Below are 26,504 nucleotides of genomic sequence, written 5' to 3'. Positions count from 1 at the left end.
ACCAAACTGGTTGCCCCAGAGGCAACCACCACACAACAACCCATAAACAAAACAAAAAAAAACAACTGTGACCCATTAGTTGTCAGGGCCACCACCACAACAGTGATAGCGGGTCGGCCCCTGTCGAACACGACCACCAACCGTGTTGTATGCTCCCTTTCAACAGGCCCCTCCACCGATACCGACCTGTCAAAAATAGACTGCAGACCAAAATCAACCTGAGAACTGCGCTCAACAGAACAGAACACAGCAAAACAAAAACCATAGATCACTGATACCACCACCATGCCCAGATCCATCCCACCTGGCACTGGCAGTCCAGGATACTGCAAACCGTGAACATCCAGAGTAGGATGTACCGCCTCAGGTACAGCCCCACCGTACCTGGAACATGGCAGTACGACAGTCACAAAAACGTCTGGAACACCATCTAAAATGGCGTCACCCAAAATAACATTGTCCTGATCAAAATCAAAATGGCTGCCACTCAACAGACCAGGTCGCGAAGGCGGCTCCTGCTCCACAGGACACAGGTAACTAGGTTGACCATCACACCTAGTGCATGGCAGAGAATCAGTGTGGACATGTGGATCAATGTCAGAATCATCAACTGACATACTGGGACCATCCCTGCCCACAAGTGAAACATTAGGGACAATAGAGCTACTGTGGGAAGGCTGGCAGCCTAAGTCAGGCTTAGTAGCCTCTCCAACTAGAACGGTGTCACATGAAACAACAGCACCTCTCATAGCATCCTTCCCACACTCCTCCTCCAATTCGTTCGTGGCCTCAGCCACCATACAGGCTGGGAAGACCCTGAGACACTGCGCTGCCATACCAGCTCCTGCCACATGCTTCTCCGGCACACATGTCAACTCTGGTTTCACCACCGGGCCTAACACAAAGCCACAATCAAGAGAATCATTATGCAGAGGTACATCCACAGTGTGCTTTCCAAAATGCTCAACAGGTACACATTTTAATTCAACAAAGAATGTGTCACTAAGTGTAATGTCCCAAGTCGAAGTATCAACAACATCACTTTTGTCCTTTGACATTTCCCGAGCCACAGCACACACAGGAAACACTCCTGGATGTTTCTGTGCCAGCTCATTAGGGACCTCAGAAACCACAGGAATGGGAGTTACAACCGGAGTAGCCAACACTTTGTCACCAGCTAAATCATTCCCTAGAATGAAGGACACCCCCTTTATGGGAATGTGAGAACATACCCCCACAACAACATTGCCTGATACTAAGGGAGAATCGAGCGTGACCTCATGCAAAGGTGCATCCACAAATCCACCCCCAAAGCCCCGAACAACGACACCGGAATGCAAAGAAGAGTTTTCTGAAAACGGCAAAACCCCGTCCAGAATGAGGGACTGAAAAGCACCGGTATCTCTCCAAATTGTTATAGCCTATTTGGACTCTAGTGCATTAGTCAGGGAAACAAATCCATTCATCATAAACCTTGAGGAACCCTCGAGCTCTTTGTCCACATGTTTGATACTTCCCCCATCCCCATCTAACGTTGGCATAGGCGTTTTGCATATGGTTTCTACCAGAGCCACGGTTCTGACATTTTTCTGCTCAAGCACCGGGCACCCAGCAACGATATGACCAGGTTCTTTACAGTAGAAACAGATAATCCCTTCTGGGAATGCACCAGCAGAACCACCCCGCCTAGGAGGTGAAGTTAACTGACCAGCAGACACAGGTTTTGGGAAACGGCCCCCCTGAACAGGACGCCTATCCCCGGACTCAACACGGTAGTCCTCCAAAAACACGGACTTGTGTGTCAACACAAACTCATCAGCGAAGACAGCGGCGTCGCCTATCTTCGATACCTTACGCTCATTTAGATGTGTGGAAACATTATCAGGAACACATCTTTTAAATTCCTCTAGGAGAATCAACTGCCTAAGCTGCTCTCTTGACTCTGCCTTCTGAGAAGTGCACCACCTGTCAAACAGGTTCTCCTTCTCCCTTCCAAATTCAACATAAGACTGCCCCGCCGACCTGCGATAACCTCTAAAACGCTGACGATAGGCCTCAGGGACCAACTCATAAGCCCTCAAAATGGAAGCTTTAACCAGCTCATAATCAGCGCTTTGTTCAAGGGACAGAGCAGTGTAGGCTTCTTGTGCCCTACCAACTAAAACACATTGCAGCAGCAGTGTCCAGGCGGTATCAGGCCACTTCAATGTGGTTGCCACCCGTTCAAAAAGGGGAAAATATCTTTCCACGTCTTTCTCAAAAAATGGTGGCACCATCCTAATATTCCTGCCTACATCAAACCCGGAACGTGACTCTGGATGCAGAGCACCCGCCTGCAAGGCAGCATGCTTATATTCAAGCTCCTTCTGTGCACGCTCGTGCTCCAACAACATTTGTTTCTCCTTAAACTCACGCTCCTCACGCCTCTCTCTCTCCTTAAGCTCACGCTACTCTCTCCTCTCCTCACGCTCTCGCTCTAGCTGCCTTTCCTTAAACTCCAACTCCCTTATCCTCGACTCACCCTCCACACCAGGTAATAGCGGAGACGCGCCAGACGAAGGAGGCTCCTCCACCCTCTCCTCAAGCACCTGCTCCCTAACGAGTAACACCCTTAACGCACTCAAGGCAGACGGCTTCAAACGTTTCTCCCCTGCAGAAACCTCTACCCTGTAGTGTACAGCAAGTTCTAGCAGTTGTTCTTTGGAAAACTTCTCTAACAAGTCATGAGACGGGCGATCAACAAAGTCCCTGATGGAAGCCATTGTCACTGAACCAGCCACCCCAAGCTACACACCCTACCTCACAGTCACGAAGAACCACTAACGAACCACGAAGACCCCCCCAACGAACCACTGAAGAACCACGAAGAACCACTGAAGAACCATGAATAATGCTAAATGCCAATAATAACAACCAGAAGGGAACGCGGTGGAAATGTGAGCTCTACGGAGCGCACCTTTCTAGGTCGAAAAAAAAACAAAAAAAAAACACACCCACCCTAAATAGACGTGTCATACACGCAGGGTGTTAGGTGCTACCAGGTATGCTCACCAAACACTCAAACAAACAAAATAAATCCAACAAACAATTCCAAACAGGTGCGCCTTCTAACCTGATATGACTACATATGCTTCTACGTCTAAACTGCAGAAAAAAACGGCCCACCACATGTCTACCCTAAGAAACACTAAATCAAGCCCTACTACACTACCTGTGTTTTCCGGCCGCCCTAATCTACCTACCCTTAAACTAATGCCCTGTAGACCTAACCATCTTCAACCACACCTGCTACCAGCCAAAGATCATACTTGACCATCCACCCGTCCAGTACATGATACGGTACCAGACAAGCAGATGGTGCTAATCCCTTCCCTGACTGCCCCAGGAGTATGTGGTGCACAGGACGCTAACCAACAACCAGAAAATAATGTCCCTATCTACATGTGGTGCCCACTAAACTATATATTTTAACAGCATAAGTAGTCACATCAAATTACAAACAAATACGGCATACTCACCTGTTTGACGAAATGGCTCAAGCCCCCACGTTACACCATATGTAATGAACACCACCCAAACCATAATACCATGACACCCCGTGTAACACAAAAAAACACCACCAAACAAATTTCTAGGGGTAAATATCCCAGACGAGCGCCCCAACTGTTACGACCCTGGCTCATGGGCACGCAACCTATGTGCAAACCGACACCAAAACCCTGTGCTCTAACTCAAAGTGCTACTATATTAAGGAACTATTAATGTAATTGTAAACTAATGTACTAATGTAAACCCAACGGACAAGGACTGGAAGAACCTGACAGCTCTCCCTCTAAGCACAGACCTGCATGTGTGTTACTAGGCCTGGCTTTAAAGCTCCCAGCAGGTAACCAATCAGCACTAATTGGCTAATTGGCAGCCCTCACCTGCATGCCCCGTGACACAGGAGTGATCAGGCCTGCCTGAACAGTGACACAGGAGTGATCAGGCTCCTGGTACATAACAGGCACAGTCAATTAACATTTTTTTGTAGTTTAATGTTGAGAGAGACAGGTGAGACACAGGTGAGGAGAGAGAGGTGAGACACAGATGAGGAGAGAGAGAGAGACATGTGAGACACAGATGAGGAGAGAGAGACAGGTGAGACACAGGTGAGGAGAGAGAGACAGGTGAGACACAGGTGAGGACAGAGAGACAAGTGAGATTAAATACTTTTATAAAAGAAAATAAAGCTGCTGCAGTTTATACAAAGTGACCTCTATGTGCGTGAAATGCTTGCACCATAGCGGTATTATGAGACTTTTGTAATAGTTGTGCTCTCCAGGTTTTGTCTAAAATCTGTTTACTGTTTTTAGTAGATTAAGAGTTGGACGGGACACCAGAAATGACAGCCCCAGCAAAGCTTCGGATTATCCTGGGTGAAAACAGCTCTGCAAAATTAACTCTGCCTTCTGGAATACCAGAGTCTGTAGATGAACTTAAACTTGAGGTTAAAAGACAATGTGCAGTTGCAGAAGACTTCAGACTGCAGTACATGGATGTTGATTTTAACAACGAGTTTCTAAATCTGACCTCAACAACAGATCTCCAACACTTGGGCACGGTTAAAGTGGTTATTAGTGCTCCTCAGACACTTAGAGTTCTCTGTGACTCAGGGAAATCCAGCTCACCTTCTTCATCATCAACCTCGTCATCAACCTCATCAACCACTTGGTGAGTTTCCCATCTTTGAAAATGAGTTCATGGTGTTTTTTGAAGGATTTTGGACATGCCCATCCAGATTGACTGCACAGTTTGTAAAAATGTTGATATGGACTGTTGTATGATCGTACATAACCCTAGAATAGGGGTTATAATGCTATATACCGAACATCTCCTTTAAAGCCCAACTTGCAGGTTAAACCCTACTCTTCAATTATGGGTAGTTTACATCATTGGTATCTAATTTAATTATATTTTTCTTTTCCATTTGACGCCGGAAATGCCACTCCGAAAGGGGTAAAAAGGTCCATGCACAAATAACATGCACGCGCGAATCAAAAAAGCTTATCAGAGCTATCAGGGCCATGACGTCACGTCGGGTATCTTTCCCCTACTTCTGATCCACTACAAGGAGTTTTGACGAGTGCAGAAAGCTATTTCCTTGATCCAAATGGACGCCTTACAAGACGCAAATGGGTTTAATCGTCGGGAGACTTTGATGGACCAGCTACAACTGGTTGAAACAAGGTAGTCATAATGTTTTTAATGTCGTAAAAAAATAACTACATTTACCACTAGGCAGCCTGTTGTTCAGTACAGCAGCGCTACTGGTCTGTGGGCTGTCGCCTTATCCCCGGGTCATAGTATCAAGCTGGCTATATGGCTCTGCATAACGTTACCCCGCTAACGTTAGCATTATGTCTACTGTCGTGCATGTAAAAGAGTTTTGGGAATGAGTAAAATGTGTAGGTCCTCTTCTCAGACCTGTGAGGCAAAGCACTGCTGCACACACATCCTGCCGGCTAGCAAGCTATGCGCCCCGGCATGTTGATACGATAGTAGCCCCTTTAGCTGCACTCGGTGCATCAGTGACGATAGCTATGAGCTAACTAACGCTACAAGCTCAAACACCTTATAACTACTACTATTGTCGTGTCCATAAGTTCCTTGGCAGAATACTTGTGATGACAAAGGTATACAAAGAGGAGAGAACCATTTTAAATCGGGTGATGTTATGAGTTAGCTAGCTTCTAACAGTGTATACACAATATGTACAACGACACAATGATTTTCATTAGTACAAATATGGTAACATGGTTGTGGCTTTTACAAATAGTGGTTAGCTTTAGAGATGGATGGCTATGATCACGGAGCAATAGTGTTGTTAGGTGAAACAGATACATTTTCATTCATTACTCCTCGGCTAGTAGTAGCAAGGCTCTCTGCCTGCCACTAGCTGTGTGTGACTCTCAGACTCTCTGTGTGTGTGTGACTCTCAGGTGCCCTGCACCTGCCGTGACGACATTATTTCGATTACACGTGCACGTTATGAACCATTGATTAAAATATCCACGTGCGTGGTGATTGTGTTGGGCAGACAAAATGTTTGATAAAAATGCTAAAACTGGGTCAATTTCAATATATTTTTTCTCTTCTTCATGAAAGTCACCGTTGGCCTAGTCCACATTGTTTATTGAACAAAAATACAACCTGCAAGTTGGCCTTTAAGCTGTTTACTGTTCTACTGTTTGTTCCATCAAGTCGCTTGCGACTCTGACTACAGATTGCTGTCCTCCAACTCTCCGTTTCTCTCCTGTGTATGATGTTTTGGTCTTCCCAGGCCTTACTGGTCTTGCCTGTTAAAAGACGCATAGTAAAATCCGGTATATAAGACACTCACTTTTTGGTGCAAATATTGAAAGAAAACAGTTTTATCAAATATAATATTTAGATATACTTGACATTTATTTTGTCAAGGTTCGCAGGTAACGTTAGTTTGACAGATAATTTACCTCCAGGCTCATTGCATGGCAATCACTTGTCCTCGGTCATCATTCTTTCACCTAATGGTGGAATGACGTCCTCTTCTAATAGAGTCAAAAAACTGTTGAACATTCCTTGTCGGACATTAAACTCACCTTATTTCTGCATTCTGAAGGCTTCGGTAGGATCAGATGAAACAAACTTTACGTATTGGAATCCTTGTTGCTTCAAAAAGTTAGTTTAAAAAAAATAATGTATTAAGTTTAGAGTACTGGCAAGTCTTATGGAATCAAACACCATAGGCATTACTTCTTAGTGGGGTTGCCGCCACAGCACCCAACCGCGATGCTGCCCCTGTGTTCACCACTGGTATTCACATAGTGTTTTGTTGTGAAGACAGTGTGTGACCTTGGAAATGTTGTCAGTGCCTGCGCTCTGCTGTTTGTTCATATGCACTTAAGCTGCTAAATAAAGCTAAAAACACATAGCTTTACATAGAATGGATTGCACGGTGCTAATTGCACCCTTACTTACAATTCATTATTAATTGAAAATGGGGGACCCTGATGTAAACAAGACGAAAGTCTTTCTCTGGTCTGCATCCCCTTAACAATTGTGTGTATTGAGCCGTACTGTATTGTACCCATTCTGCAATCTGTTAATAAAATGTTCAATCAATCACCGTGCAGGTGGTACAGTACGGCTCAATATCAGTGTCCCCCATTTTCAATTCATAATGAATTGTAAGTAAGGGTGCATTTAGCAGGCATTTTAAGGACAAATTAAACTGTTACTTGGATTTACTTAAAAATTTTATGTCAAGGGGTTCCATGCAACTGACTTAAAAGTTACTTAACTTGATTATGTATTTTTAATCAGTTAATTTGTGTTCTTATCTACTTAACATGGTTATGTTCAACTAATGAAAGTTAAGTTAGTTGAATGTATGAATAATCCATAAAAATGAACTAATCTAGTTAAGTTACATGTACTCAATTCACTCATGTATAATTTATTTGATTTCATTGAGTCCATATTAAGAAATAAAGTTAAGTTACATTTACTCAATTCACTCATGTATAATTTATTTGATTTCATTGAGTCCATATTAAACAATTAAGTATCTTAGAAGTTAGTCAACACAGTTGTGTGGAACAACTTGACATAACATTTTAAAGTAAATCCAAAGATATTTTTTCAAGTGGTTTGCCATGTGCACAATCTGCCCATTTCACATTCTAATTCACTCTCTCTCTCTCAACACATCTAACGTTACCAGACAACATCCTACATCATAGGCTACACACAGCGATCATCCATGAGTTAACACTGCTGCTCATCACACAACAATGCTAAAGCATAATGTTAGCTAACTACAAAATACAGCACAGAAGGAGAGGTGAAAATTATGAAAATGACCGACTCTCGCTTCCAAAACAAATAGCCACGTGCAGCGCACTAAATATTGTTGCATCTTCTGACACGACAATGAACTGAAGCCAAGTAAACATATATGCCCACAACGATGGGACTTTACCAAACTCATTTCACCACACAGCACAAATGCCCACTAGCTGTGGGGCTTACAGGGCTCATCATCAATCATCCTTATTGATCAACAACACTACTGAGAGAATGGCAATAGAAATCATTGATCCCATTTAGTTAATTTCTCATTCATCACAAAACAGCCATGGAGCCATTGGCCTCTTTTTGTTTCATCATGTTATTCCCAGGGTCTTTCTTAGGAATTATTGTATCTGTATGTCCTTTGTTAATGCATGACCAGCCTGTCCTTTGATAATCACCAGCCTGTTGATTCGTATGACTTTGGCCTGCAAAGGTCTGACTTCTTTGAAAAGCTCAACAAATATGACTTTTTTATATTTCACCAGTTGTCCACTGTGTTGCCTACTTTGGTGATAAAAATGCTCATTTAGATGGAAATCATTTACTCCGCTCTAAATCGAAGTCTAAACGTAGAGAACAAGCTGTTCAAAATAACCGGATCATTCACAAACTACACATCAATATGGTGTGATTACATTGCATTGTTGCTGTAAGTAAATCAATTAACGAAAGGTTATCCTATAACCTAGTTATATGAATACTGGCTGAGCCTCTCTCTCTTCGCCATTATGAGATATCTCTTATCTCCTAGCACCTAATGTGCTCACGAACAAAACAAACAAATGCACTCACATGCACGTGACCAGGCCACGCCCCCGCGTCCCACTATATGACGCCGGACATGGTCACACTCTACCTTCCTCGGAAAGATTTCCAACACTGAAAACCCAACCAAGGGACCTCAGGGCGCTAAGAGCGAGACGCTCAGCCAGTATTCATATAACTAGATTATAGGATAACCTTTCGTTATATTATCATACTGGCCAATCGCGTCTCGCGATTATGAGATATGGGGCAGAGCAGACGCGTGGCCCGACAAGTGTACCCCCTGAGGGCCCGTACGCCCCAACCAGGGAGGAGGGGAGTCCTGTCCACCCGCCCGTCCTAACGAAGGGGGGGAGGCAGTCAACTCCACCAAAGTGCGAAAAAGGGGGAACCAGACACCCCGGGAAAAAATGCACAGCACAGGCGGGACCATGTGTGACACAGCACCCCGTGGCACACACCCACACACCCCTGCTAGCCCACCAAATGGCGGGACGCAGGAGAGGTCCCAGACCTCAGAACCGCCTGGGAGACAGAACCCCCAGTCATGTCCACGAGGTAAAACGTAACGAAGGGACCCGGGGAGGACCAGGAGGCCGCAGCGCAGATGTTCTCCACCGAGGCCCCCCCTAACAGGGCGGCAGAGGCCGCCACTCCACGAGTGGAGTGCGCCCTGGCGCCCCCAGGGGGGACCTGTCCAGCCAACATGTAGCAAAGAGCAATGCCCTCGCACAACCAATGTGACAGGCGCTGCTTGGACAGTGCCTTACCTGTGCGAGGGCCACCGTAACATACAAACAGTTGATTGGAAGCCCTGAGATCCTGCGTCCGACTGAGGTAAACCCCCAGTGCACGGACAGGACACGACAGATGAAGGCTCGCCTCTAACTCACTAGTGTGAGGAGGCGGATGAAACACCTAAACCACAATATCCCTGGAGCGAAAAGAGCTCCGGATATTCTTTGGCACGAAGACTGGATTAGGCCTCAGAGTCGCACCGCTATTGGCCCGAATAGACAGGCACTCAGGCCGCACCGAGAGAGCACACAGCTCACCCACGCGCTTAGCGGAGGTGATGGCCAGAAGGAACGCCGTCTTAAAAGACAGCTGCTCCAATGACGCTTGCTCAAGAGGCTCAAACGGGGCCCCCGACAACCGTCCCATCACCAGTTGGAGGTCCCAACTCGGAGACAGAGAACGTCCCACAGGCTTGAGACGCCGAGCGCCAAGCAAGAAATGTTTCACAAGAGAGTGGCTGAACAACGTACCGCCCCCAAAACCCACATGACAAGAGGATATAGCTGCGGTGTATACCCTCACCGTGGAGGCCGACAGACTACCCAGGATAGACTGGAGGAAGGAAAGAACAGCGTCTAGGGGGCAGGACACCGGATCCCAGCCCCCAACCTTACACCACTCTTGAAAAGCATGCCACTTACCCGCGTAAACCGCGATAGTGGACGGAGCGTGCGCATTCCGGATGGTGTCGACCACAGTAGGGTCAAGACCCATCCCCTCCAGACTCACCCTCTCATCAGCCAAACCTTCAGTGGCTGCCCCAGAACAGGGAACAGACACAGAGATCCGTGTGCCTGAGAGAGGGCCTGCGGCAACCAAGGAACAGGCCACGGTGGGGCTACCAAGAGCTGGATCAGGATCGGGAACCACACAGCCATGCCCCGGTCCGGTGCGATCAGCATCAAAGTTCTGCGCTCCCGACGTACCCGCTCCAACAGCTGAGCTATCAGGTGTATGGGGGGGAACGCGTACAGAATACCGGGAGGCCATGGATACATCGAGAAGGCATCCACCCCCAGGGGAGGATTGTCCCCCCGACTGACCAAGAACCATAAGGGGCACTGGTGAGACTGTTTGCTCACAAACAGATCCACCATGGCCTCCCCGAATCGGTCCCAGACCTGTCTGACTATGTCTGGACGTAGTCCCCACTCGTCGGGATGATGACCGCCCTGCGACATCACATCCGCGCCCACATTCTCCTTACCAGGGATGTGGAGCGCCCTCAGGCTGCGCAGATTGAGAGACGCCCATAGCCAGAGCTCGACCGCCGCCCGGTGCAGATGGATGGAGCGTACTCCTCCCTGTCTGTTGATATACGACGTGTTGTCCGTCCTGATCAACACGTGCTTGCCCACCACCAGGTGGCCGAACTGCTTGAGGACCAGAAGGACCGCCTTCAATTCCAACACATTGATATGCAGTGCAGACCGGGTAGCATGGCACGTCCAGCTGCCCCCTACTGCGTTGGTCCGACACATCCCCCCCCCATCCTGTGAGGGAGGCGTCGGTGAAGACTGTGACGTGTGACAGCCTGCAGCCCATGGAGATCCCGCTGGTGAGGGTACCAGTGGTCGAGATCCCCCAGTATTGACACGGGAACCTTCAGTCATTTCCACTTGCCTCTCACCAGGTCTATTTTCATACTGGAAACCCATCTCTGAACCCTCCTCATAAATAGGAGGCCAAGAGGGACCACAGCGTGAGCAGATGCCATCATACTGAGCAGGCACATCATGGACAGCGCTGTAACCGTCCTGCCAGGATGGAGCCCGCTGAGCGCGCCGAGAATATCCACTCGCCGTCGCTCTGAGAGGGTTGCCCTCATGGGCCTTGAGCTTAGAACAAAGCCCAAGTACTCCACCTGTTGACTGGGAAGAGGAGTACTCTTCTTCCAGTTCACAGCAAAACCCAGACTGGTGAGGAATTCCACCACCAGCCTGGTATGAGACCTGGCGACCTCCTCCAACCGGCTGAGGAGCAGAATGTCGTCGAGATAGAAAATAACTCGTATCCCCTGACAACGTAGATGCTCCAGCGCGGTCTCTACGCACTTGGTGAATGTGCGAGGGGCCAGAGAGTAGCCGAACGGCAGCCTCTGGTATTCGTACACTACACCCTGAAAAAGGAAGCGAAGGAATTTCCTGTGAAGAGGGAAGATCGGGATGTGAAAGTACGCATCCTTCAGGTCTATGGAGGTGAACCAGTCTCCCACTCTGACAGAGCTTATCAGGTGTTTGACAGTCAACATCCTGAACCGCCTCGCCACAATCAGCCGATTGAACGCAGATAGATCCAGAAAAGGTCTGACACCTCCCGATTTCTTGGGCACCAGAAAATACCGGGAGTAAACGCCACGCATCACGTCCTCCTTTGGGACCACGACGATGGCTTGCTTCGCTAACAGAGATTGTATCTCGTCGGCCAGAGCTGTCACTGCTGCTGACCCTGACAACAGGGTCTGTACCAAACCTGAAAACGGTGGGTGGGGTTGTGCAAACTGCAACACAAGTCCCCGCCTCAGCGTTCTCTCCATCCACCTCGACATATGGCACTGCTGTAGCCATATGTGATGATAATCCCAAAGCGCACCCGCCTCCACTTGGCGCTGGTCCGCCAGGAACCGTAGATAGGCAGCCCGGTCCCACCCGCAGTGCGTTGCCAACCCTGGACTCGCCAACTGCGCGAGCAGGGCGTCTCGTGGAGCTGGGATATCGCACCCTGACACTACCAACGAGGCAATCGTACCCAAGGGGGGACCCCGACAGAAAGGACCGGTTTGATACGGGGGAAGCTGACATCACACTGGGTGACAAAAGCTCCCCCACTGAACACCTCCCCGGCATGGATTGCTGAGGAACTGTTCTACAGCTGGACATGCAAGGCGTGTGGTCCCCACACTGCCCGATAGGGTGGGTTCCTACACACCGTAGCCCTGCAGTGATATTACTACCACCCAAATCACGCGTGCCTGACTGACTGGCCGTGGGAGGCACTAACATGATACCCGGCCTGGCGAGGGCGGGGCTGGAGGAACTCACGCTGCGACCCCCTGGGCCTCGAGTTCCCCCCCTGACAACCTTCGTCGTTGACAGGCACAACACCAGGCTCACCAAACACAGACGCAGAACGTGTGGCGTGGGAGCCGCTTGACAGCACAGCATTCTCATAGGCAGACCCAGGCCTAGCCAGCAACTGGGTGTCAGCCCCTGTCCCCATGAGAAGCGAAACGTGGGGCAGCTTGCGCCTCGTTGAAGGCATGCGGCCTGCAGCCAAAGGGGACAAATCAGAGCCCGTATCCCGCTGGTGTTGGGGGGGGGAGTGACCGGAGAGCGAGCTAGACACAGCTAGACGGCGACGGTTTCTTAGGGCGTGCTCATCTAATGTAGCCAATCCCTCGGCCGCCAAGGCTGTCGGCCTTGCGATCACCTGTTTTCTTTGTGTCCAGGGTACCTCAGGTGGGGGAAACATGGCCGCTGGTCGGGGGCCTCGCCACAGTCGCTGCCCATCCACCCGTATAAAGGGTAAATAAGCCTCAGCAAAAACGCCCACATTAGACACCGATTGACCTTCAGCAATGAAACGGTTAAGAGGAGGGAAGAGTGGCGACAGCTCATCAGGGTATTTATTTTTTTATGGAAAATGCTGCTCAACCGGGGCGAACCGGCCAGTACCGGTCGTAGAATGCCAGTCCCAACATCAAAGTGTAGGGGAGACCCCTCCTGGTTACAGAGAACCAAGTGGTGTTCCGTAACTTGCAGACGTCACAGAGGTATTGAGGAAAAAACGCTAAACCATTATGGCATTTTTCTCTCCAGATGCACACCATTCCAAAAATGTCAGTTCCATGATATTTCAGTTCAAATAAAAAATACATTGATTAATTGAAGAATTTGATTCATCTTAAAATACACTGTAACTAAAGTACTAAATAAAAGTTTTTTCTTGTTTGTTTTTTTAAACACAATGTTTAAATCTAACTTTCATTAGATTAAACTTGATTTTCCTTCGTGTCCCCACACTATGTGGTACAGTACAATCCAGTGCTGGTTCATCTTAATTTTTTTTTTAAATAGTAAAATCAGTAAATGTACACTTTGACAAGACTTTCTTCCTCTCTAAGCTGTTACACGCAGGCAGGCAGACACACACACGCACACACACACACACACACACACACACACACACACACACACACACACACACACACACACACACACACACACACACACACACACACACACACACACACACACACACACACACACACACACACACACACACACACTCAACCAACATACTGTAACCAACATAACTAGCCACAGACTCTACTACAAAGAAACAAATGTCTGGGTTAATTTACAAAACACTTCAAGATACAATTTCAATATTTCTCATGCAAAGTAGCCATGTGAATTAGACTTGTGCTGGCACGACCGTCACCTTATTACGAGAAAGTCAACAAACTCCAGAGCTCTGGTTTAAATCTCGGGGCTTGCAAGGTCCCCCTCCCAGACGGCACTGCAGCGTGTGCAGCAACTCCCCCTGCATAAGTTCTGTGTCTGCTCTTGTTTTCCTTGTGCTGGGTGTGTGTGTGTGTGTGTGTGTGTGTGTGTGTGTGTGTGTGTGTGTGTGTGTGTGTGTGTGTGTGTGTGTGTGTGTGTGTGAGTAGGCTAACACACACAGCTGGTCTTGACCTCCCCCACCCTCATGCTGGAGCTTAAGGCTTGTGTCTGCCGACCGACTCCCTTTTCCGGTGTGCTGTGCGGCTACGCAACGCCGAGCTGCGTGCGGCTGGGCCTCACCGCGCCTCGTGTAGCGTGATTTACGCTCCCCCGCTTCCCGGGGCAGCCGACTCCACAGCGCGCCTGCCCTCTGAGGGACGGCGGCGGCTACAGCCAAAGGGCCGATCCCGGGGCCCATTTGGTATTAGTTTCCTCTCGACTGCCCCTGTGCCACACCTATCGTGAGCCAGACTCAATGAGAGCAGTGTGTGTTCGGGGTGGGGGAGAGCGCAGAGCGGGGTGGGGGAGAGCGCCACAAAGCCGCCCCGGAGCCACTCTCAGGTCAAATGTCTGTCTGTCTGTCAATTTATTCGCTTTTCACCCGGGGCCCGCCCTGTCTCTCCGCTATGCCCAGATTCTTTGTGCACGGTATCATACTTCTACTCTCAGGGCTTGCGGCCCACGTGGGGAGGTTAGCGCTCCACCCTCCTTTCCTCCATTTCCTCTCCCCGCTATAGGCACAACACCTTGCGCCCCTGTGAACCCTCCTTCCGCTATACCGGGATTCTTCCTTCCCTCTGACGCCCAGAGCATGGAAGAGATGCTCCTTTGTAGTCCGTCCAAGCTCTGTCTCTGACCTCCGCCAGCCCTTACTTGAAACAACAACAACATCAACAACGATCCCCATCCCCAAAAGCAGAAGAGGAACTTAAAGGAGACACTGATTAAGGCGAGCCATGTGCGGACAGTGTTTTTCGACTAGCCGTTTGCCTCTGGGACAATCCCAAGGTCTGTTGGAACTTTGCAAAATATGGAAGCAAAGCACAGGGAAAAAGATATACTGTACGTGCTTGAAAGTATGATCAAGTGCATAATGTTGCTGTTCACCTAAATGCAGTCTGAAGGGTAACACACTACACTTCTAATTGCGACAGCTGGATATGATACAAGCCCTATTAAGCCCTCTCCTCTGGCACTATGGGAAATAGTGTTTAACTGTCTTTATTACTGGGACCCATTCATGTTGCTTAGGTTTGCCCCGCGGATGGTAAATGGTAAATGCCCTCCTCCATCCTCCCCCAACCCGTTCAATATGCAAATATGTTGTTTGCTGAAATCTGCACTCGGCCAACGGCGCCGGATTTTACCATACATGCAACATTGCATAAAACGCGGAACTAGGACTTGTTCGTACATGTCGAGCGGTACGTTTGAACTGGGTCTGAGGGGTATGGCAGCCTGGCACCAAGGTCTCGACCAATAGTAGAATGGAGACTATTATGGGATGTTCAGTAGGCTAGAATGGATATTCAATGCATATTGTACAAGGAATATACAAGGGATATCAGGGAATATTAGAGAATATACAAATACAATTAAATATATATATATAAATAAATATATATATATTCGGTTTAATCTGGCCCTTCACAACAGCCACCCCCTGAATAGGTCCCAGACCTAATCAGTTAAACAGAGACAGATTAATCGCGTTGTCTATTTACACATAAGGGTTTGCTGTAGGGGTCAGTCAACTTCACAAAGTCATAGGGTTGTAGGGTCATGGTCATCATCGATTGTGTCTGGGAGTCGAGGCAGTTCTATGAGCCTCGCCACGGGACGGGTGTAAGTGCGACCCTGGACGAGCACTTCAGCTGCTCGGACCTTGCCGTCGGCACCGGTGATCACTTTGCTTACGCGGCCGGCCGGCCACATAGCTCTGGGCAGTGATTGATCAATAATCATGACGACTGTTCCTTCTGTCAAATTGTCTCTCTCCTTTACCCACTTCTGGCGGGTCTGTAGAGACGGTAGGTAGTGCAGTAGGAAACTGTTCCAAAACTTGTCGGCTAATACTTGGCTGTACCTCCACATTCGTCGGCCGTTTGCTTCTTCAGGCCGGTACATGGTCTGGGGTAATGTGGGATCTAGCCGCCCCATCAGGAGTGTGTTGGGGGTAACTGGGTCGATATCCGCCACATCACTGGAGACATATCCGAGGGGCTTCGAGTTAAGTACTCCCTCAATCTCCGTGAGGACTGTCATTGCTCCTGCGTGATGTACATCCTCATCATATTTCTTTATAATCAGCTCTGTGACCTTGTGTCGGCTGTTCAATACGATCGGGTATTTAATGTCATCCGGTAGATCGGGGGCTCTGCGTAGGCGACCACCCACTCTGATGAGGGTGTGAGCGTCGCTCTCGGGGGCCAGGTGAATTAATCTGCTGTCGGATGGGACGGGCTTTCCTCCCTGTAGACAGGCCAATTCATCGGGGAACGAGTCTCTCTGGGCTCGCTGCAGTAGAAGCAATTCTGCTTCCTCGTAGTTAGCTGCTGACATATCAGCGGGGGACTTGCACTCCGGGTGGTACCGCAGGAATGTTCTTTGTTGTGCACTCTCTATGGACGTGCAATCGTTTATGTTAGGGTCGGTGGAGGCTACGGTGCTCAATCCACAGAACACAGACTTCTTAATTTCCACCTCCTCTGGACTTGCTTCCCTCGGGATAGGCATGGGCCACTGTCCTTCCGGGAGTCTTAGGAATGCGGGGCCGTCACTGTAGACATTGCGACGGGTGAGGTCATCCAGGGGCATCCCCCGGGTGATGACGTCAGCTGGGTTCTGTTTTGTATCAACGTAGCGCCACTCTGTTTCTCCGGTTAACTCTTCGGTTAAGTCTTGAATCTCGGTGACTCTGACTCCCACGAAGACTTTGTACTTGCATGAGTCCGATTTGATCCAGGCGAGTACCGTCGTGGAATCTGACCACAGGATTGTTCTAGACACCGGTATGGTGAGCTCACGTTGGATGAGCGTGGCTAGGTGCGCTCCGGCTAGGGCTGCGCAGAGCTCTAGACGTGGGGTAGATTGTTGCTTGCGTGGGGCTATTCTCGAGCGGGCGAGGACAAATGCTGTGTAGATCTCTCCCCCCTGGTCTTGGGCCCGCAAGTAGGCTACTGATCCGTATGCGACCTCTGAGGCGTCACTGAAGACGTGTAAGTCCATTTTACATGTCTCTGGCCTCACCGTGGGTGGGAAGTAGCTTCGGCGCATATTAACGCCTGGGAGTGAGTGGAGCTCCATCTCCCACTCTCTCCAAGTGGATGCAAGGTGTGCGGGAATGGGGTCGTCCCAGCCCTGGTCCTTGTCCCACAATGCTCGTACAATCATTTTTGCCCTGGTGGTGTACGGTAGAATACATCCTAGCGGGTCATATTGTCGGGCGAGTGTTGTGTACACACTCCGTCTGGTGGTCGGCGCCGCCGCCGGCCTTCCCTGCTCCGTAGTCAGGGGCTTGTGTCTGTAGTGAAGCGAATCTGTTTTGAATCGCCACACCAATCCCAGGGTCATCTCCTGGGCTTCTCCCGGGATTGTAGCCATCCAGGTCTCGCTGCTGGCTGCCTTGTCCTCGGAGGAGAGGCTGCGCAGTACTTGCGGATCGCTGCTGGCCCACTGCCTGAGATCAAAGCCGCCTTTGATCAATGAGGCGCGGAGTTTAATCAAGAGAGCCTCGGCTTCTTCCTGGGTTGAAAGGCTTTGTAGACAGTTGTCTACGTAGAAGCTGTTCTTTACGCTGTGTCGGACCTCTTCGTCCGCTGCTGGGTCCTCTGCTACATGTTTCTGTAGTGCAAATGTCGCACAGCAGGGGCTGCACGTCGTTCCGAAGGGGAGGACTTCCCATTGGTAGATGGCTGGGTGCTCATCTCCTGGCTTCTCTCTCCATAGGAACCGTAACAGGGGCTTGTCCGCCTCTACTAATCTCACCTGCAGGAACATTCCTTTAATGTCCCCGCTGATGGCCACCTTTTCCTGGCGGAAGCGGAGTAGAACGCCGAGTAGGGAGGGGCCGAGTGTGGGACCGGGCAGTAACTCTTTATTCAGATTTTGGGATCCGATCTGGTAGCTGCAGTTAAATACTATGCGGTCTTTACCGTTGTGATGGACCTTGTGGTGGGGCACGTACCACGATTCAGTGGTCTGGTCAGCCTCTTTAATGTCCATCTTTGTGACGTGTCCCGCTGTGATGAGCTTCTCAATCTCAGCGCGGTATACGCTCTCTTGGACGGGGTTCTTGGCTAAGCGCCGCTCCGTGTTCAGCAGGTACCGTTCTATGGCGTCTGTCTTGGCGTGGAAAGTAGGCATTCCTTCTCGCCGCAGGAGTGGCGTGGCGTATCTCAACACGCCGTTGACCGGGACTCTCTTGGTCCCTGTCTCGAGGAGGTGAATGGCGTAAATGTCATCTTTAGAGCGAATGTCTTTCTTTCCATTCTTAAAGGGCATTTGTTCCAAGCTCCATAGCCGCTCTACGTGTTGCAGGAGTGCGGTTTCTCCCTCTGTGACTCGGGAGTGGAGACATCTAGTGGCTGTACTTCGGTTGAGAGATTTGGCGAGCGGGCCTTGGAGAGTCCATCCCAAACGGGTCTCGACTGCTGCAGGGCAGCCTCGGGGTCCGGTATGAACCCGGTCTATCGGGACAATGAGGTCTGCATGGTCGGAGCCTATCAACAGGGTCGGCATAGCATTGTCTATGAGCGGGATCGGTAACTTGCGCAGATGTGCATATTTCTCCATCAGCTTGGCGACGGGGTATGTGTACCGCGACAGTCCTATTTCTTGGCTGGTGAAAGCGTCTGCAATCTGGTACCGTCGCTCAGGCTGGCCGCTTGCTGCGATAGAGAATGAGACATTCTCGCCCTTTATCGTCTTCAAATCTCGTCTTATTGTCCGAATTGTCATTTGGGTTTCGCTTCCCCGCAGCCCTAGCTGGGCCGCAGCGGAGGCGAGCAGCAGGGTCTTCTCTGACCCGTCATCGAGGACGGCGTAAGTGTCCAGGACTTTATTCTGGTAGCTTAGTGTCACACGCACTACTTTTAGGAGTACTCGGGCTCCACTGCTGCTGGCGGGATCGATGTACATGACGCTCGCTTTGCGGCTGGATGGTGCAGGTGAAGGGCGCCGTCTGTTACTGTCGTGAAGTATGTCCAGATGGGCTCCATCGCACTTGGTGCACCTTTTCTTTAAGCGGCATTCGGCTGCCATGTGTGAGCGCGCACAGTGAAAACAGCGCTTGTTGGACTTTATCCATTGACCTGCTTCCTCCGCGTTCAGCTTGGGGAAGGAGTCACATTGCGCTAGCCAGTGTTCTTTCTCACAGTAGGGGCACACTATCTTCCACTTCTCCGTTCTGGAGGGGGTACTGTGGCTCCTGCTGCTCGGTACTGACTCCGATTGGTGCATCACAGTCACCGATCTTCTTCCATCATTTAGTCGTCTGGTTCCTTCTCTGGAGCCAGGGGTGCTCCGTCCGAATGTATCTAGCCGTAGGCTGCTGACTTCTCTCGCCAGGAAGTCTGCTAGATCGAGGAGGTTCGGTTCGGGGCCATTCGGGTCTCTGTGGTCCCTCTGCCGCCTAAAGCGCTCCTGACGAGCGGGCGGCAGCTTCTCCAGAATCCTTTCCACATTTGAGTTGGCGTAAAGTTCATACTTCCCCTTCTCTCTTTGCGCTCCCAACATCCCTACCAGGGACTGCACTCTGATGGACAGGTCGTCCAGTGCTCGATTGTCTATTGCTGGGGGTAAGCGGTCGATGTGTCGGATCTCCTGGATCACGTAATCCCATATGCGCCCATACCTCTGGTCCAATGCTACCAGCGCTGCTGTGTATGGGGTGGTGGAAGTCGCGTAGGCGAGCGCTATATTATGTGCGCGGGGCACCTTTAAGTGCTGCAGTAGGATGGCGTATTTGTGGCGTTCATCCAATACATCCACCAACATGGTCTCCAGACACATGCGGAGTTCTGTATACTGGGCCCGGTTCTCTTGGGTGAAGTCGGGTACCATAGGCGTGCCAATGTATGACGCTGACTGTGGATACATCGGCGAGCGTTGGGGGAGAGGCCTCCTAGGCGAGTCTCCTCCCGCTCCTTGGTATGGGCTGGTACCGGCAGTGTACCATGGCCCGCTTGTCCAGGTGCTGTTCCTCGGTGCGGGTCGTGCTCACCCGTGTATAGAGTCGGGGGTCTGTAGCGCAGCTCCGCGGGAGTATAGCCTGGGCTGTACCGGACCTCCTGGTCCGGTAGAGTACTGTGCTGTCTTCGGGCGTGGTTCTCCTCCTCTTCCTCTTCGTCTTCAGTTAGGTCATCCAGTGCTTGTAGTCTCTGGTTTAGCCTCTCCACAGGATATGCTGCTCCTTCCCGGTTGCTAGGTCTCGCTTGGACCGGTGGGGGGAGGTGGTCTGTGGGGGGTATAGACCTCGTCTGTTGGTCAAGTTCAGGGTTGTTTACTCGGCTAGGGGATGCCGCCCTGGAGGTGTGTCTAGACGAGTTCCTGGAGCCTCTGGCGGAGGGAGAGGGTGTTGTCCGTCTGATCAGCTGTTCTATTAGTTGCGCTTGCTGTCTGTCGCGCTCTGCGTCCCGTAGAGCACCAGCAGCTGCTCGCTGGCTGTCTGCTCGGTCTCGGGCCACATTCTCTTCCATCTGAATGCGTCTTATTTCCAGGCGTATGTGCTCTTCTTCGCGTTCAGTAGAGGCTTTCAGGCTGACGAGGAATGCCTGCTGTAGGGTCCTCTCTGCCTCGCTGGGAGAAGGCGGTTGTATAGGGGAGCCTTCCCTCGGGGTACTCCTTGCGGAGCCTTGGAGCTCTATCTCCACGGTGCTCTCCCCGTCTTCTTCCGTGCCGAGTTCTCTCTCGGTAGCATTGTATTCCTCCCGGGACTCATCGGGGACTACTTCTTCAGTACTGGCGGGGTGTGAAGTCATGTCTGGTTCCCACTGGTCCCCACCGTGAACTTGGTCAGTTACATTAGAGCCCGTAGGGGCCTCTATGGTCGGGGTAGTCTGGGCGTTGGGGTTAGACATACTTTTACTTTCTAGTTTTACCGCGTTTACTGTTAGTAGAAGACTAGGTTGTTGACTGACAGCGTAAGCCTCTAAGTACTGAGGGAGCCGTCGTTCGCGCTGCGGGCGTTGGTTAGGAGGATCGTTTCGTGGAGTGTTCATCATAGGCCATTTCAATATTAATAACACTATATTAATATTACACTAATTACCATCCGGTTCGAAGGACCAATTGTAACTGAGGGGTACAATTCCCTGACTGTATTACTAGATATGATACTTACTACCACTACCTTTGTACTTAATATTCGGCCACCCAGTACACGGCATAAATATATTATCATGAACACTCTCACGTAGATGAAACGGATCCAACACAAATGTACGAATTAGAAACAGGTCTTTATTTCCTACACAGCGATGGTGTGTAGAATAAACACTTAATCACTTAATTACATTTATGAATTGAAATAGTATGCACTTTTATGGCAAGGAGTATTCGTCGGTATATCAATAGAGAATGTCCAATCTCTGAAGGCGCAGGTGGTAAATATACGACCTGGAATAGTTAAGGAATAACAGCAATGATACTTTAATGATTATAGGCTGGATACACTAGAGGGGGTTAATCCGGTCGCTTGTAAGCCGACAGGAGTAGGAGGGGGGGGGGGTAGAATCCAGCTGCCTCGTCCGGCCAAGGGTATCCCAGGTGAACCCACTGTAGTGCCGTTCAATGCGCCGGCGATCCTTGGACCACAGATGAAAGCAGGTGGACTCTTTGTGGGCCGGCTCTCTCCGGTCCACGGGGAAGAGACGTGAAGAGACCTCGTCTTGCAGAGCGTCTCCTCACCTTGCGTCCTCTCCAGGGGGGGGGGTTCCAACACACGGCAGTGTCGGGGGTCTTTATCCATGGAATAATCAAAGCATCCAAAGCATAATCCGTGCCTGGGAAGGCGGGCTGTCGTCGGTAGAATAATCCGGTATACAGGTCCACTCGCTCGTCGGCTCTGGGGCTCCTCGGGTGCAGCTTCACATAGGGTCAACCACCCTGGGTAAGCAGCCAGTTCTCTGCCCGAAACGATGGGGTACTGACTACGGTAGTATTCTCACCGCACGAAGCACTATATATTAACAGACTATTATTAGCTTAATAGACTACGTCCAACTCGACGATATAGTGCCAAATATGACTATTCAAATATTAATATACACGATGTCTCAATACCGATGGTAGGCGAACTTGGCCTTACTCCCACACGTGGCGTCGCGGGGAGGCTTTACGTCTGTGACTCTATTGGAGGGTAAGAAACTGGACTGAAAAGAAAGTCCTACTTTAGTAGCGCAGTATATATACGCACTATGAACAAATAGTCCCATTAGTGGTGCGGTAGCCAAATTCCTACGCGGAACTAGGACTTGTTCGTACATGTCGAGCGGTACGTTTGAACTGGGTCTGAGGGGTATGGCAGCCTGGCACCAAGGTCTCGACCAATAGTAGAATGGAGACTATTATGGGATGTTCAGTAGGCTAGAATGGATATTCAATGCATATTGTACAAGGAATATACAAGGGATATCAGGGAATATTAGAGAATATACAAATACAATTAAATATATATATATAAATAAATATATATATTCGGTTTAATCTGGCCCTTCACAACACAACTCATGACCAGTATCTTCACCCCGTAGAGATCTTTCACTGTTCTTGATAGAGTTCTCCTTGTATGTGTCAAACACAACATCTATTCTGCTACTCTGACTGCCTTCCCTCAGAGCCATACCCAGAACTGTTGTGGCAACATCTCTGAAAGTAACTTGATCACCTTTCACTCTTTGGACCAAGTTCATTCCATCAACCACTGTAGCAGAGTTCCCTGTGAGTTGCTCTGCTACTGCTACATTTTGCTGCAAAGTCGTGGCCAAAGTCGCTTTATTGGTCTTTCTCAGCAATCCGTCTGGCGTGGACAGGGCCCAGGGCAATGGCCCAAGGGGATGAGAAAGGATATCCTCTGTAGACTGTGCCCTTGTGCCATCACTATGATGCGTCCAAACAAAGACCTGTCTGCTTTTAAGATGATTGCCCTCCCACTTGATTTAACTTATTTCTTCTTGCACATATCACAATGTTTTCAGCCTGTTCGTTTTCATTGGGTCATGGAATTTATTTGCTGGTGGGTCTTTCTCCAGTCTCTCATCCTTGAAGATTGCATAGCATTGCTCACCAATCTCATATGCATTCATCAGGTCGGAGGCAATCTCCTTGGGGGCTGTCTTTGCTGTAGAGATTCTAATGAGGTCCCGCTTATCTGCAAATGGGTTGACCCATTCCTGTATGAGGCTAACCACTGCTGAAACTGCTTCCTCATCTTTCTGGATTCTTGGCCGCTGTAGCTCCGCATGACAAACCTCTGATTTGTTACCTTGCACCATCTCCCTTAACTGTCCCAGGAATTCACTGCGGTGCTCAGCTGTTATGTAGTGGCGCTTGACAGCTCCGGCATTCAGGTTGAACCGTGTTGTGCCTCCAGGAGTCTGTGTGTCTTTGTTAACTGTGACTTCAGTAGCCTGGTCCACAGGGATCTGTCCAAAGGGGTTGTTACTTGGTGTCAGGAGAAATGCCTCTCCCTGAACGTCAGCAAAACAAAAGAGATGATTGTGGACTTCAGGAGGTCGGGGGTCAAGGACTACAGCCCCCTCAGCATCGACGGGGCACCGGTTGAGAGAGTGAACAGTTTCAAGTACCTCGGAGCCCACATATCCGAGGACTTGACATGGACCACACACATTGACAGTGTTGTGAAGAAGGCACGACAACGCCTCTACTTCCTCAGGCGCCTAAGGAAGTTCCAAGTCAGTCAGAAGATCCTTAGGAACTTCTACTCATGTACAATAGAGAGCATCCTGACCGGCAACATCACCTCCTGGTTTGGGAATAGCACTGCACAAGACCGTAGCAGACTACAAAGAGTGACACGTTCAGCCGAACGCACAATTGGAGGGGGGCTTCCCACCCTCCAGAACATTTACAACAAGCAGTGCAAGGGGAAGGCTAAGAGAATTATTAAGGACTCGAGCCACCCGAACAACTGCCTCTTTGAACTGCTGCGGTCAGGCAAGCGATACCGGAGTCTTAAGGCGAGCACAGAAAGACTCAGAAGAAGCTTCTATCCCCAGGCCATCAGGCTGCTAAACGAACAATAAACACTATGCAACAACCATCAAATGCACACAGCACACACACCCACACGCACAAACTCACTCAAACAAACAACACACTGCAGCACCCACTCTCCACACTTTAGATCACACAAACACACTTTACACTTTATATTTATTGATAAAGGATTTGCACTACAACTCGTACACCTACTGTAAATTGTACCTAAATTGCACCTCATCCCATTTCTGCCTTGCACTATATAGTATTGTATATTAGTACACTGCACAGTATTGTATATTATATGGTAACTCAGTTACGTCTATTCTGCATCGAACATTGTACATATGTCTAAACTGAACACTGTGACCTCATTTTTTTTACTTCTAATTTTACTATGTTATTTTATTTCATACTTATCTTGTCTTGCACAGTCTCTGGAGCGTAACAGTAAGAAGCATTTTGTATAAAAGTATTCTGTACTTCTGTATGACAACTATTAAAGAAACTTGAACTTGAAACTACTTGACAGCTGCACTGAGAATTGGCCTGCCTTGAAGGCCTCATACACAGAAGGATGCTTCTCTGGGAGGTTTGTCATCTGAGCAAAGTAAGGGGACAGGTACCTGGCATAATTTATCTTATCATAGGCAAAGCAACATCGGATCATGCTTCTTATAGCATGGAGGTGCAACTCCCAGTCCCCCTCCCGAGAGGCACGCAGAAGGCCAAGTCTTACGTCCTCTACCATGTCAATGTATGACATCCAGAATGCAGAAAGCTCTCCATTGTTGTGACGGAGGTGTTCCAGAAAGTCTGTCCACAGGGTTATCAGCTCAGCTAAGAGAGGACTTTGCAGCAGATTGTTCGCCGTCTGTTGGTTCAAGTCACTGGCCATGTCTTTCACATTGTCCAAGAGTGATTTTATCATCCCACTCTTCTCTCGAATGCTGTCCTCAACCCACGGTGTGAACTCTGCCCATGCGAGTCTCATCAGTGCTTCATAGATGTACTTGTGGACCCTGACAGGTTATAGTGTTTACCATCAAGGACTCCATTGACCGAACCCTCTGTGACAATTCCAGCCTCTATGCATATGTCTTTTAGACCAGCATCCCGAAATCGCTTTCCTAGGATGGCTAAGGCATTACATATGGTATGGAATGTCCCCATTCTGAGAAGAATGTTGGAGAAGCACTCTTTGTGCTTCCAGGCTATTTCAGTGGCTTTCGCCTAGAGTGCTTGATCCATGACTACCACAATTGTTTCTAGATGCAGTTCCTTCCTGATTATCTCTGATTGATTCAGGATTTCAAACACTGTGGTCAACTGTGTGGCTGGTGAATTGATGGTTGGCAGATACCCAACTATATCTTGTGAGATTGGTTCTTGGTCCCTGGTGCTGATATTAAAACCAGTCCAGCTTGGGATTGTCTGATTCTCTTTATCTGTTTTCCTTGCAAGTGCCCACACCAGGTTCTTCTTGCAGGCAAGAAGAGCAGCTTCCTTGGTTTCCTGGACACAGTGTTCCCTGGTTGGGAGAGGCTGTGGGCCCACACGCGCACCTGCTACATATACTCCCAGTTCTTGGTCCTCAATGGTGACCGATCTCTGCTTCAGTTTCTCAATGTGTGGAAGCTCAGCTCTTGGCAGTTGTGGTCCATAGACATTGGCCTGTACAACTATGCCATTGACTCTATGTGATGTGCCCTTTCCAGTGAGTTTCCTCAAGTCTATCGATATTGTCCCATGCAAGATTGGTAAAGACATGAGGCTTGATGGATGCTGGAAGTGTCATTCTCTTCAAGTTGGGAGTAAGAGACTCCATGCCCAAGCCTGTTCAGTGTTTGGATGAGCTCAGTGTTACCCGTCAATGTTTTTACTGCATAAGGAAGAAGAAGGTGCTTTGGTGGTTTGTGTTGACCACATGTCACAGCATATATTATGTCCTGACTAAATGACTGAACCAGAGCATTGACTCTGTGTTTGAGTTTTGGTGTCAGGATTTCCAGTGAGCAGTCCAACAAGAAGCCGTTCTAGTTGTTCTGGTATGGACATATGAGCATATCTATCTTTCACATCAGATGGGTGGAAGGGCCAGGGAGTCACAGTCATCTCCTGTCTAATGATTGATCTGATATATGATGAAGTTTGATCTATGATCTTGTTGAGATTGGTTGACTTGGCCCTCCAAACTTTGAGCTCCCTCTGTAGAGTTTGATTTTCCAAGACAATGTCCCTTAAGGATACACTTTTAGGAACCATCAACAATTTTCCTTTGTCATCTGCAAATATATCTACTGAATTGCCCAGCTCAGATTCAAGTTTCCTACGAATGTG

This window comes from Notolepis coatsorum, assembly GCF_963971535.1.
Source record: "Notolepis coatsorum genome assembly, chromosome: 3".
NCBI classification, from domain to species: domain Eukaryota; kingdom Metazoa; phylum Chordata; class Actinopteri; order Aulopiformes; family Paralepididae; genus Notolepis; species Notolepis coatsorum.
Note: the sequence above shows the minus strand (reverse complement) of the source record.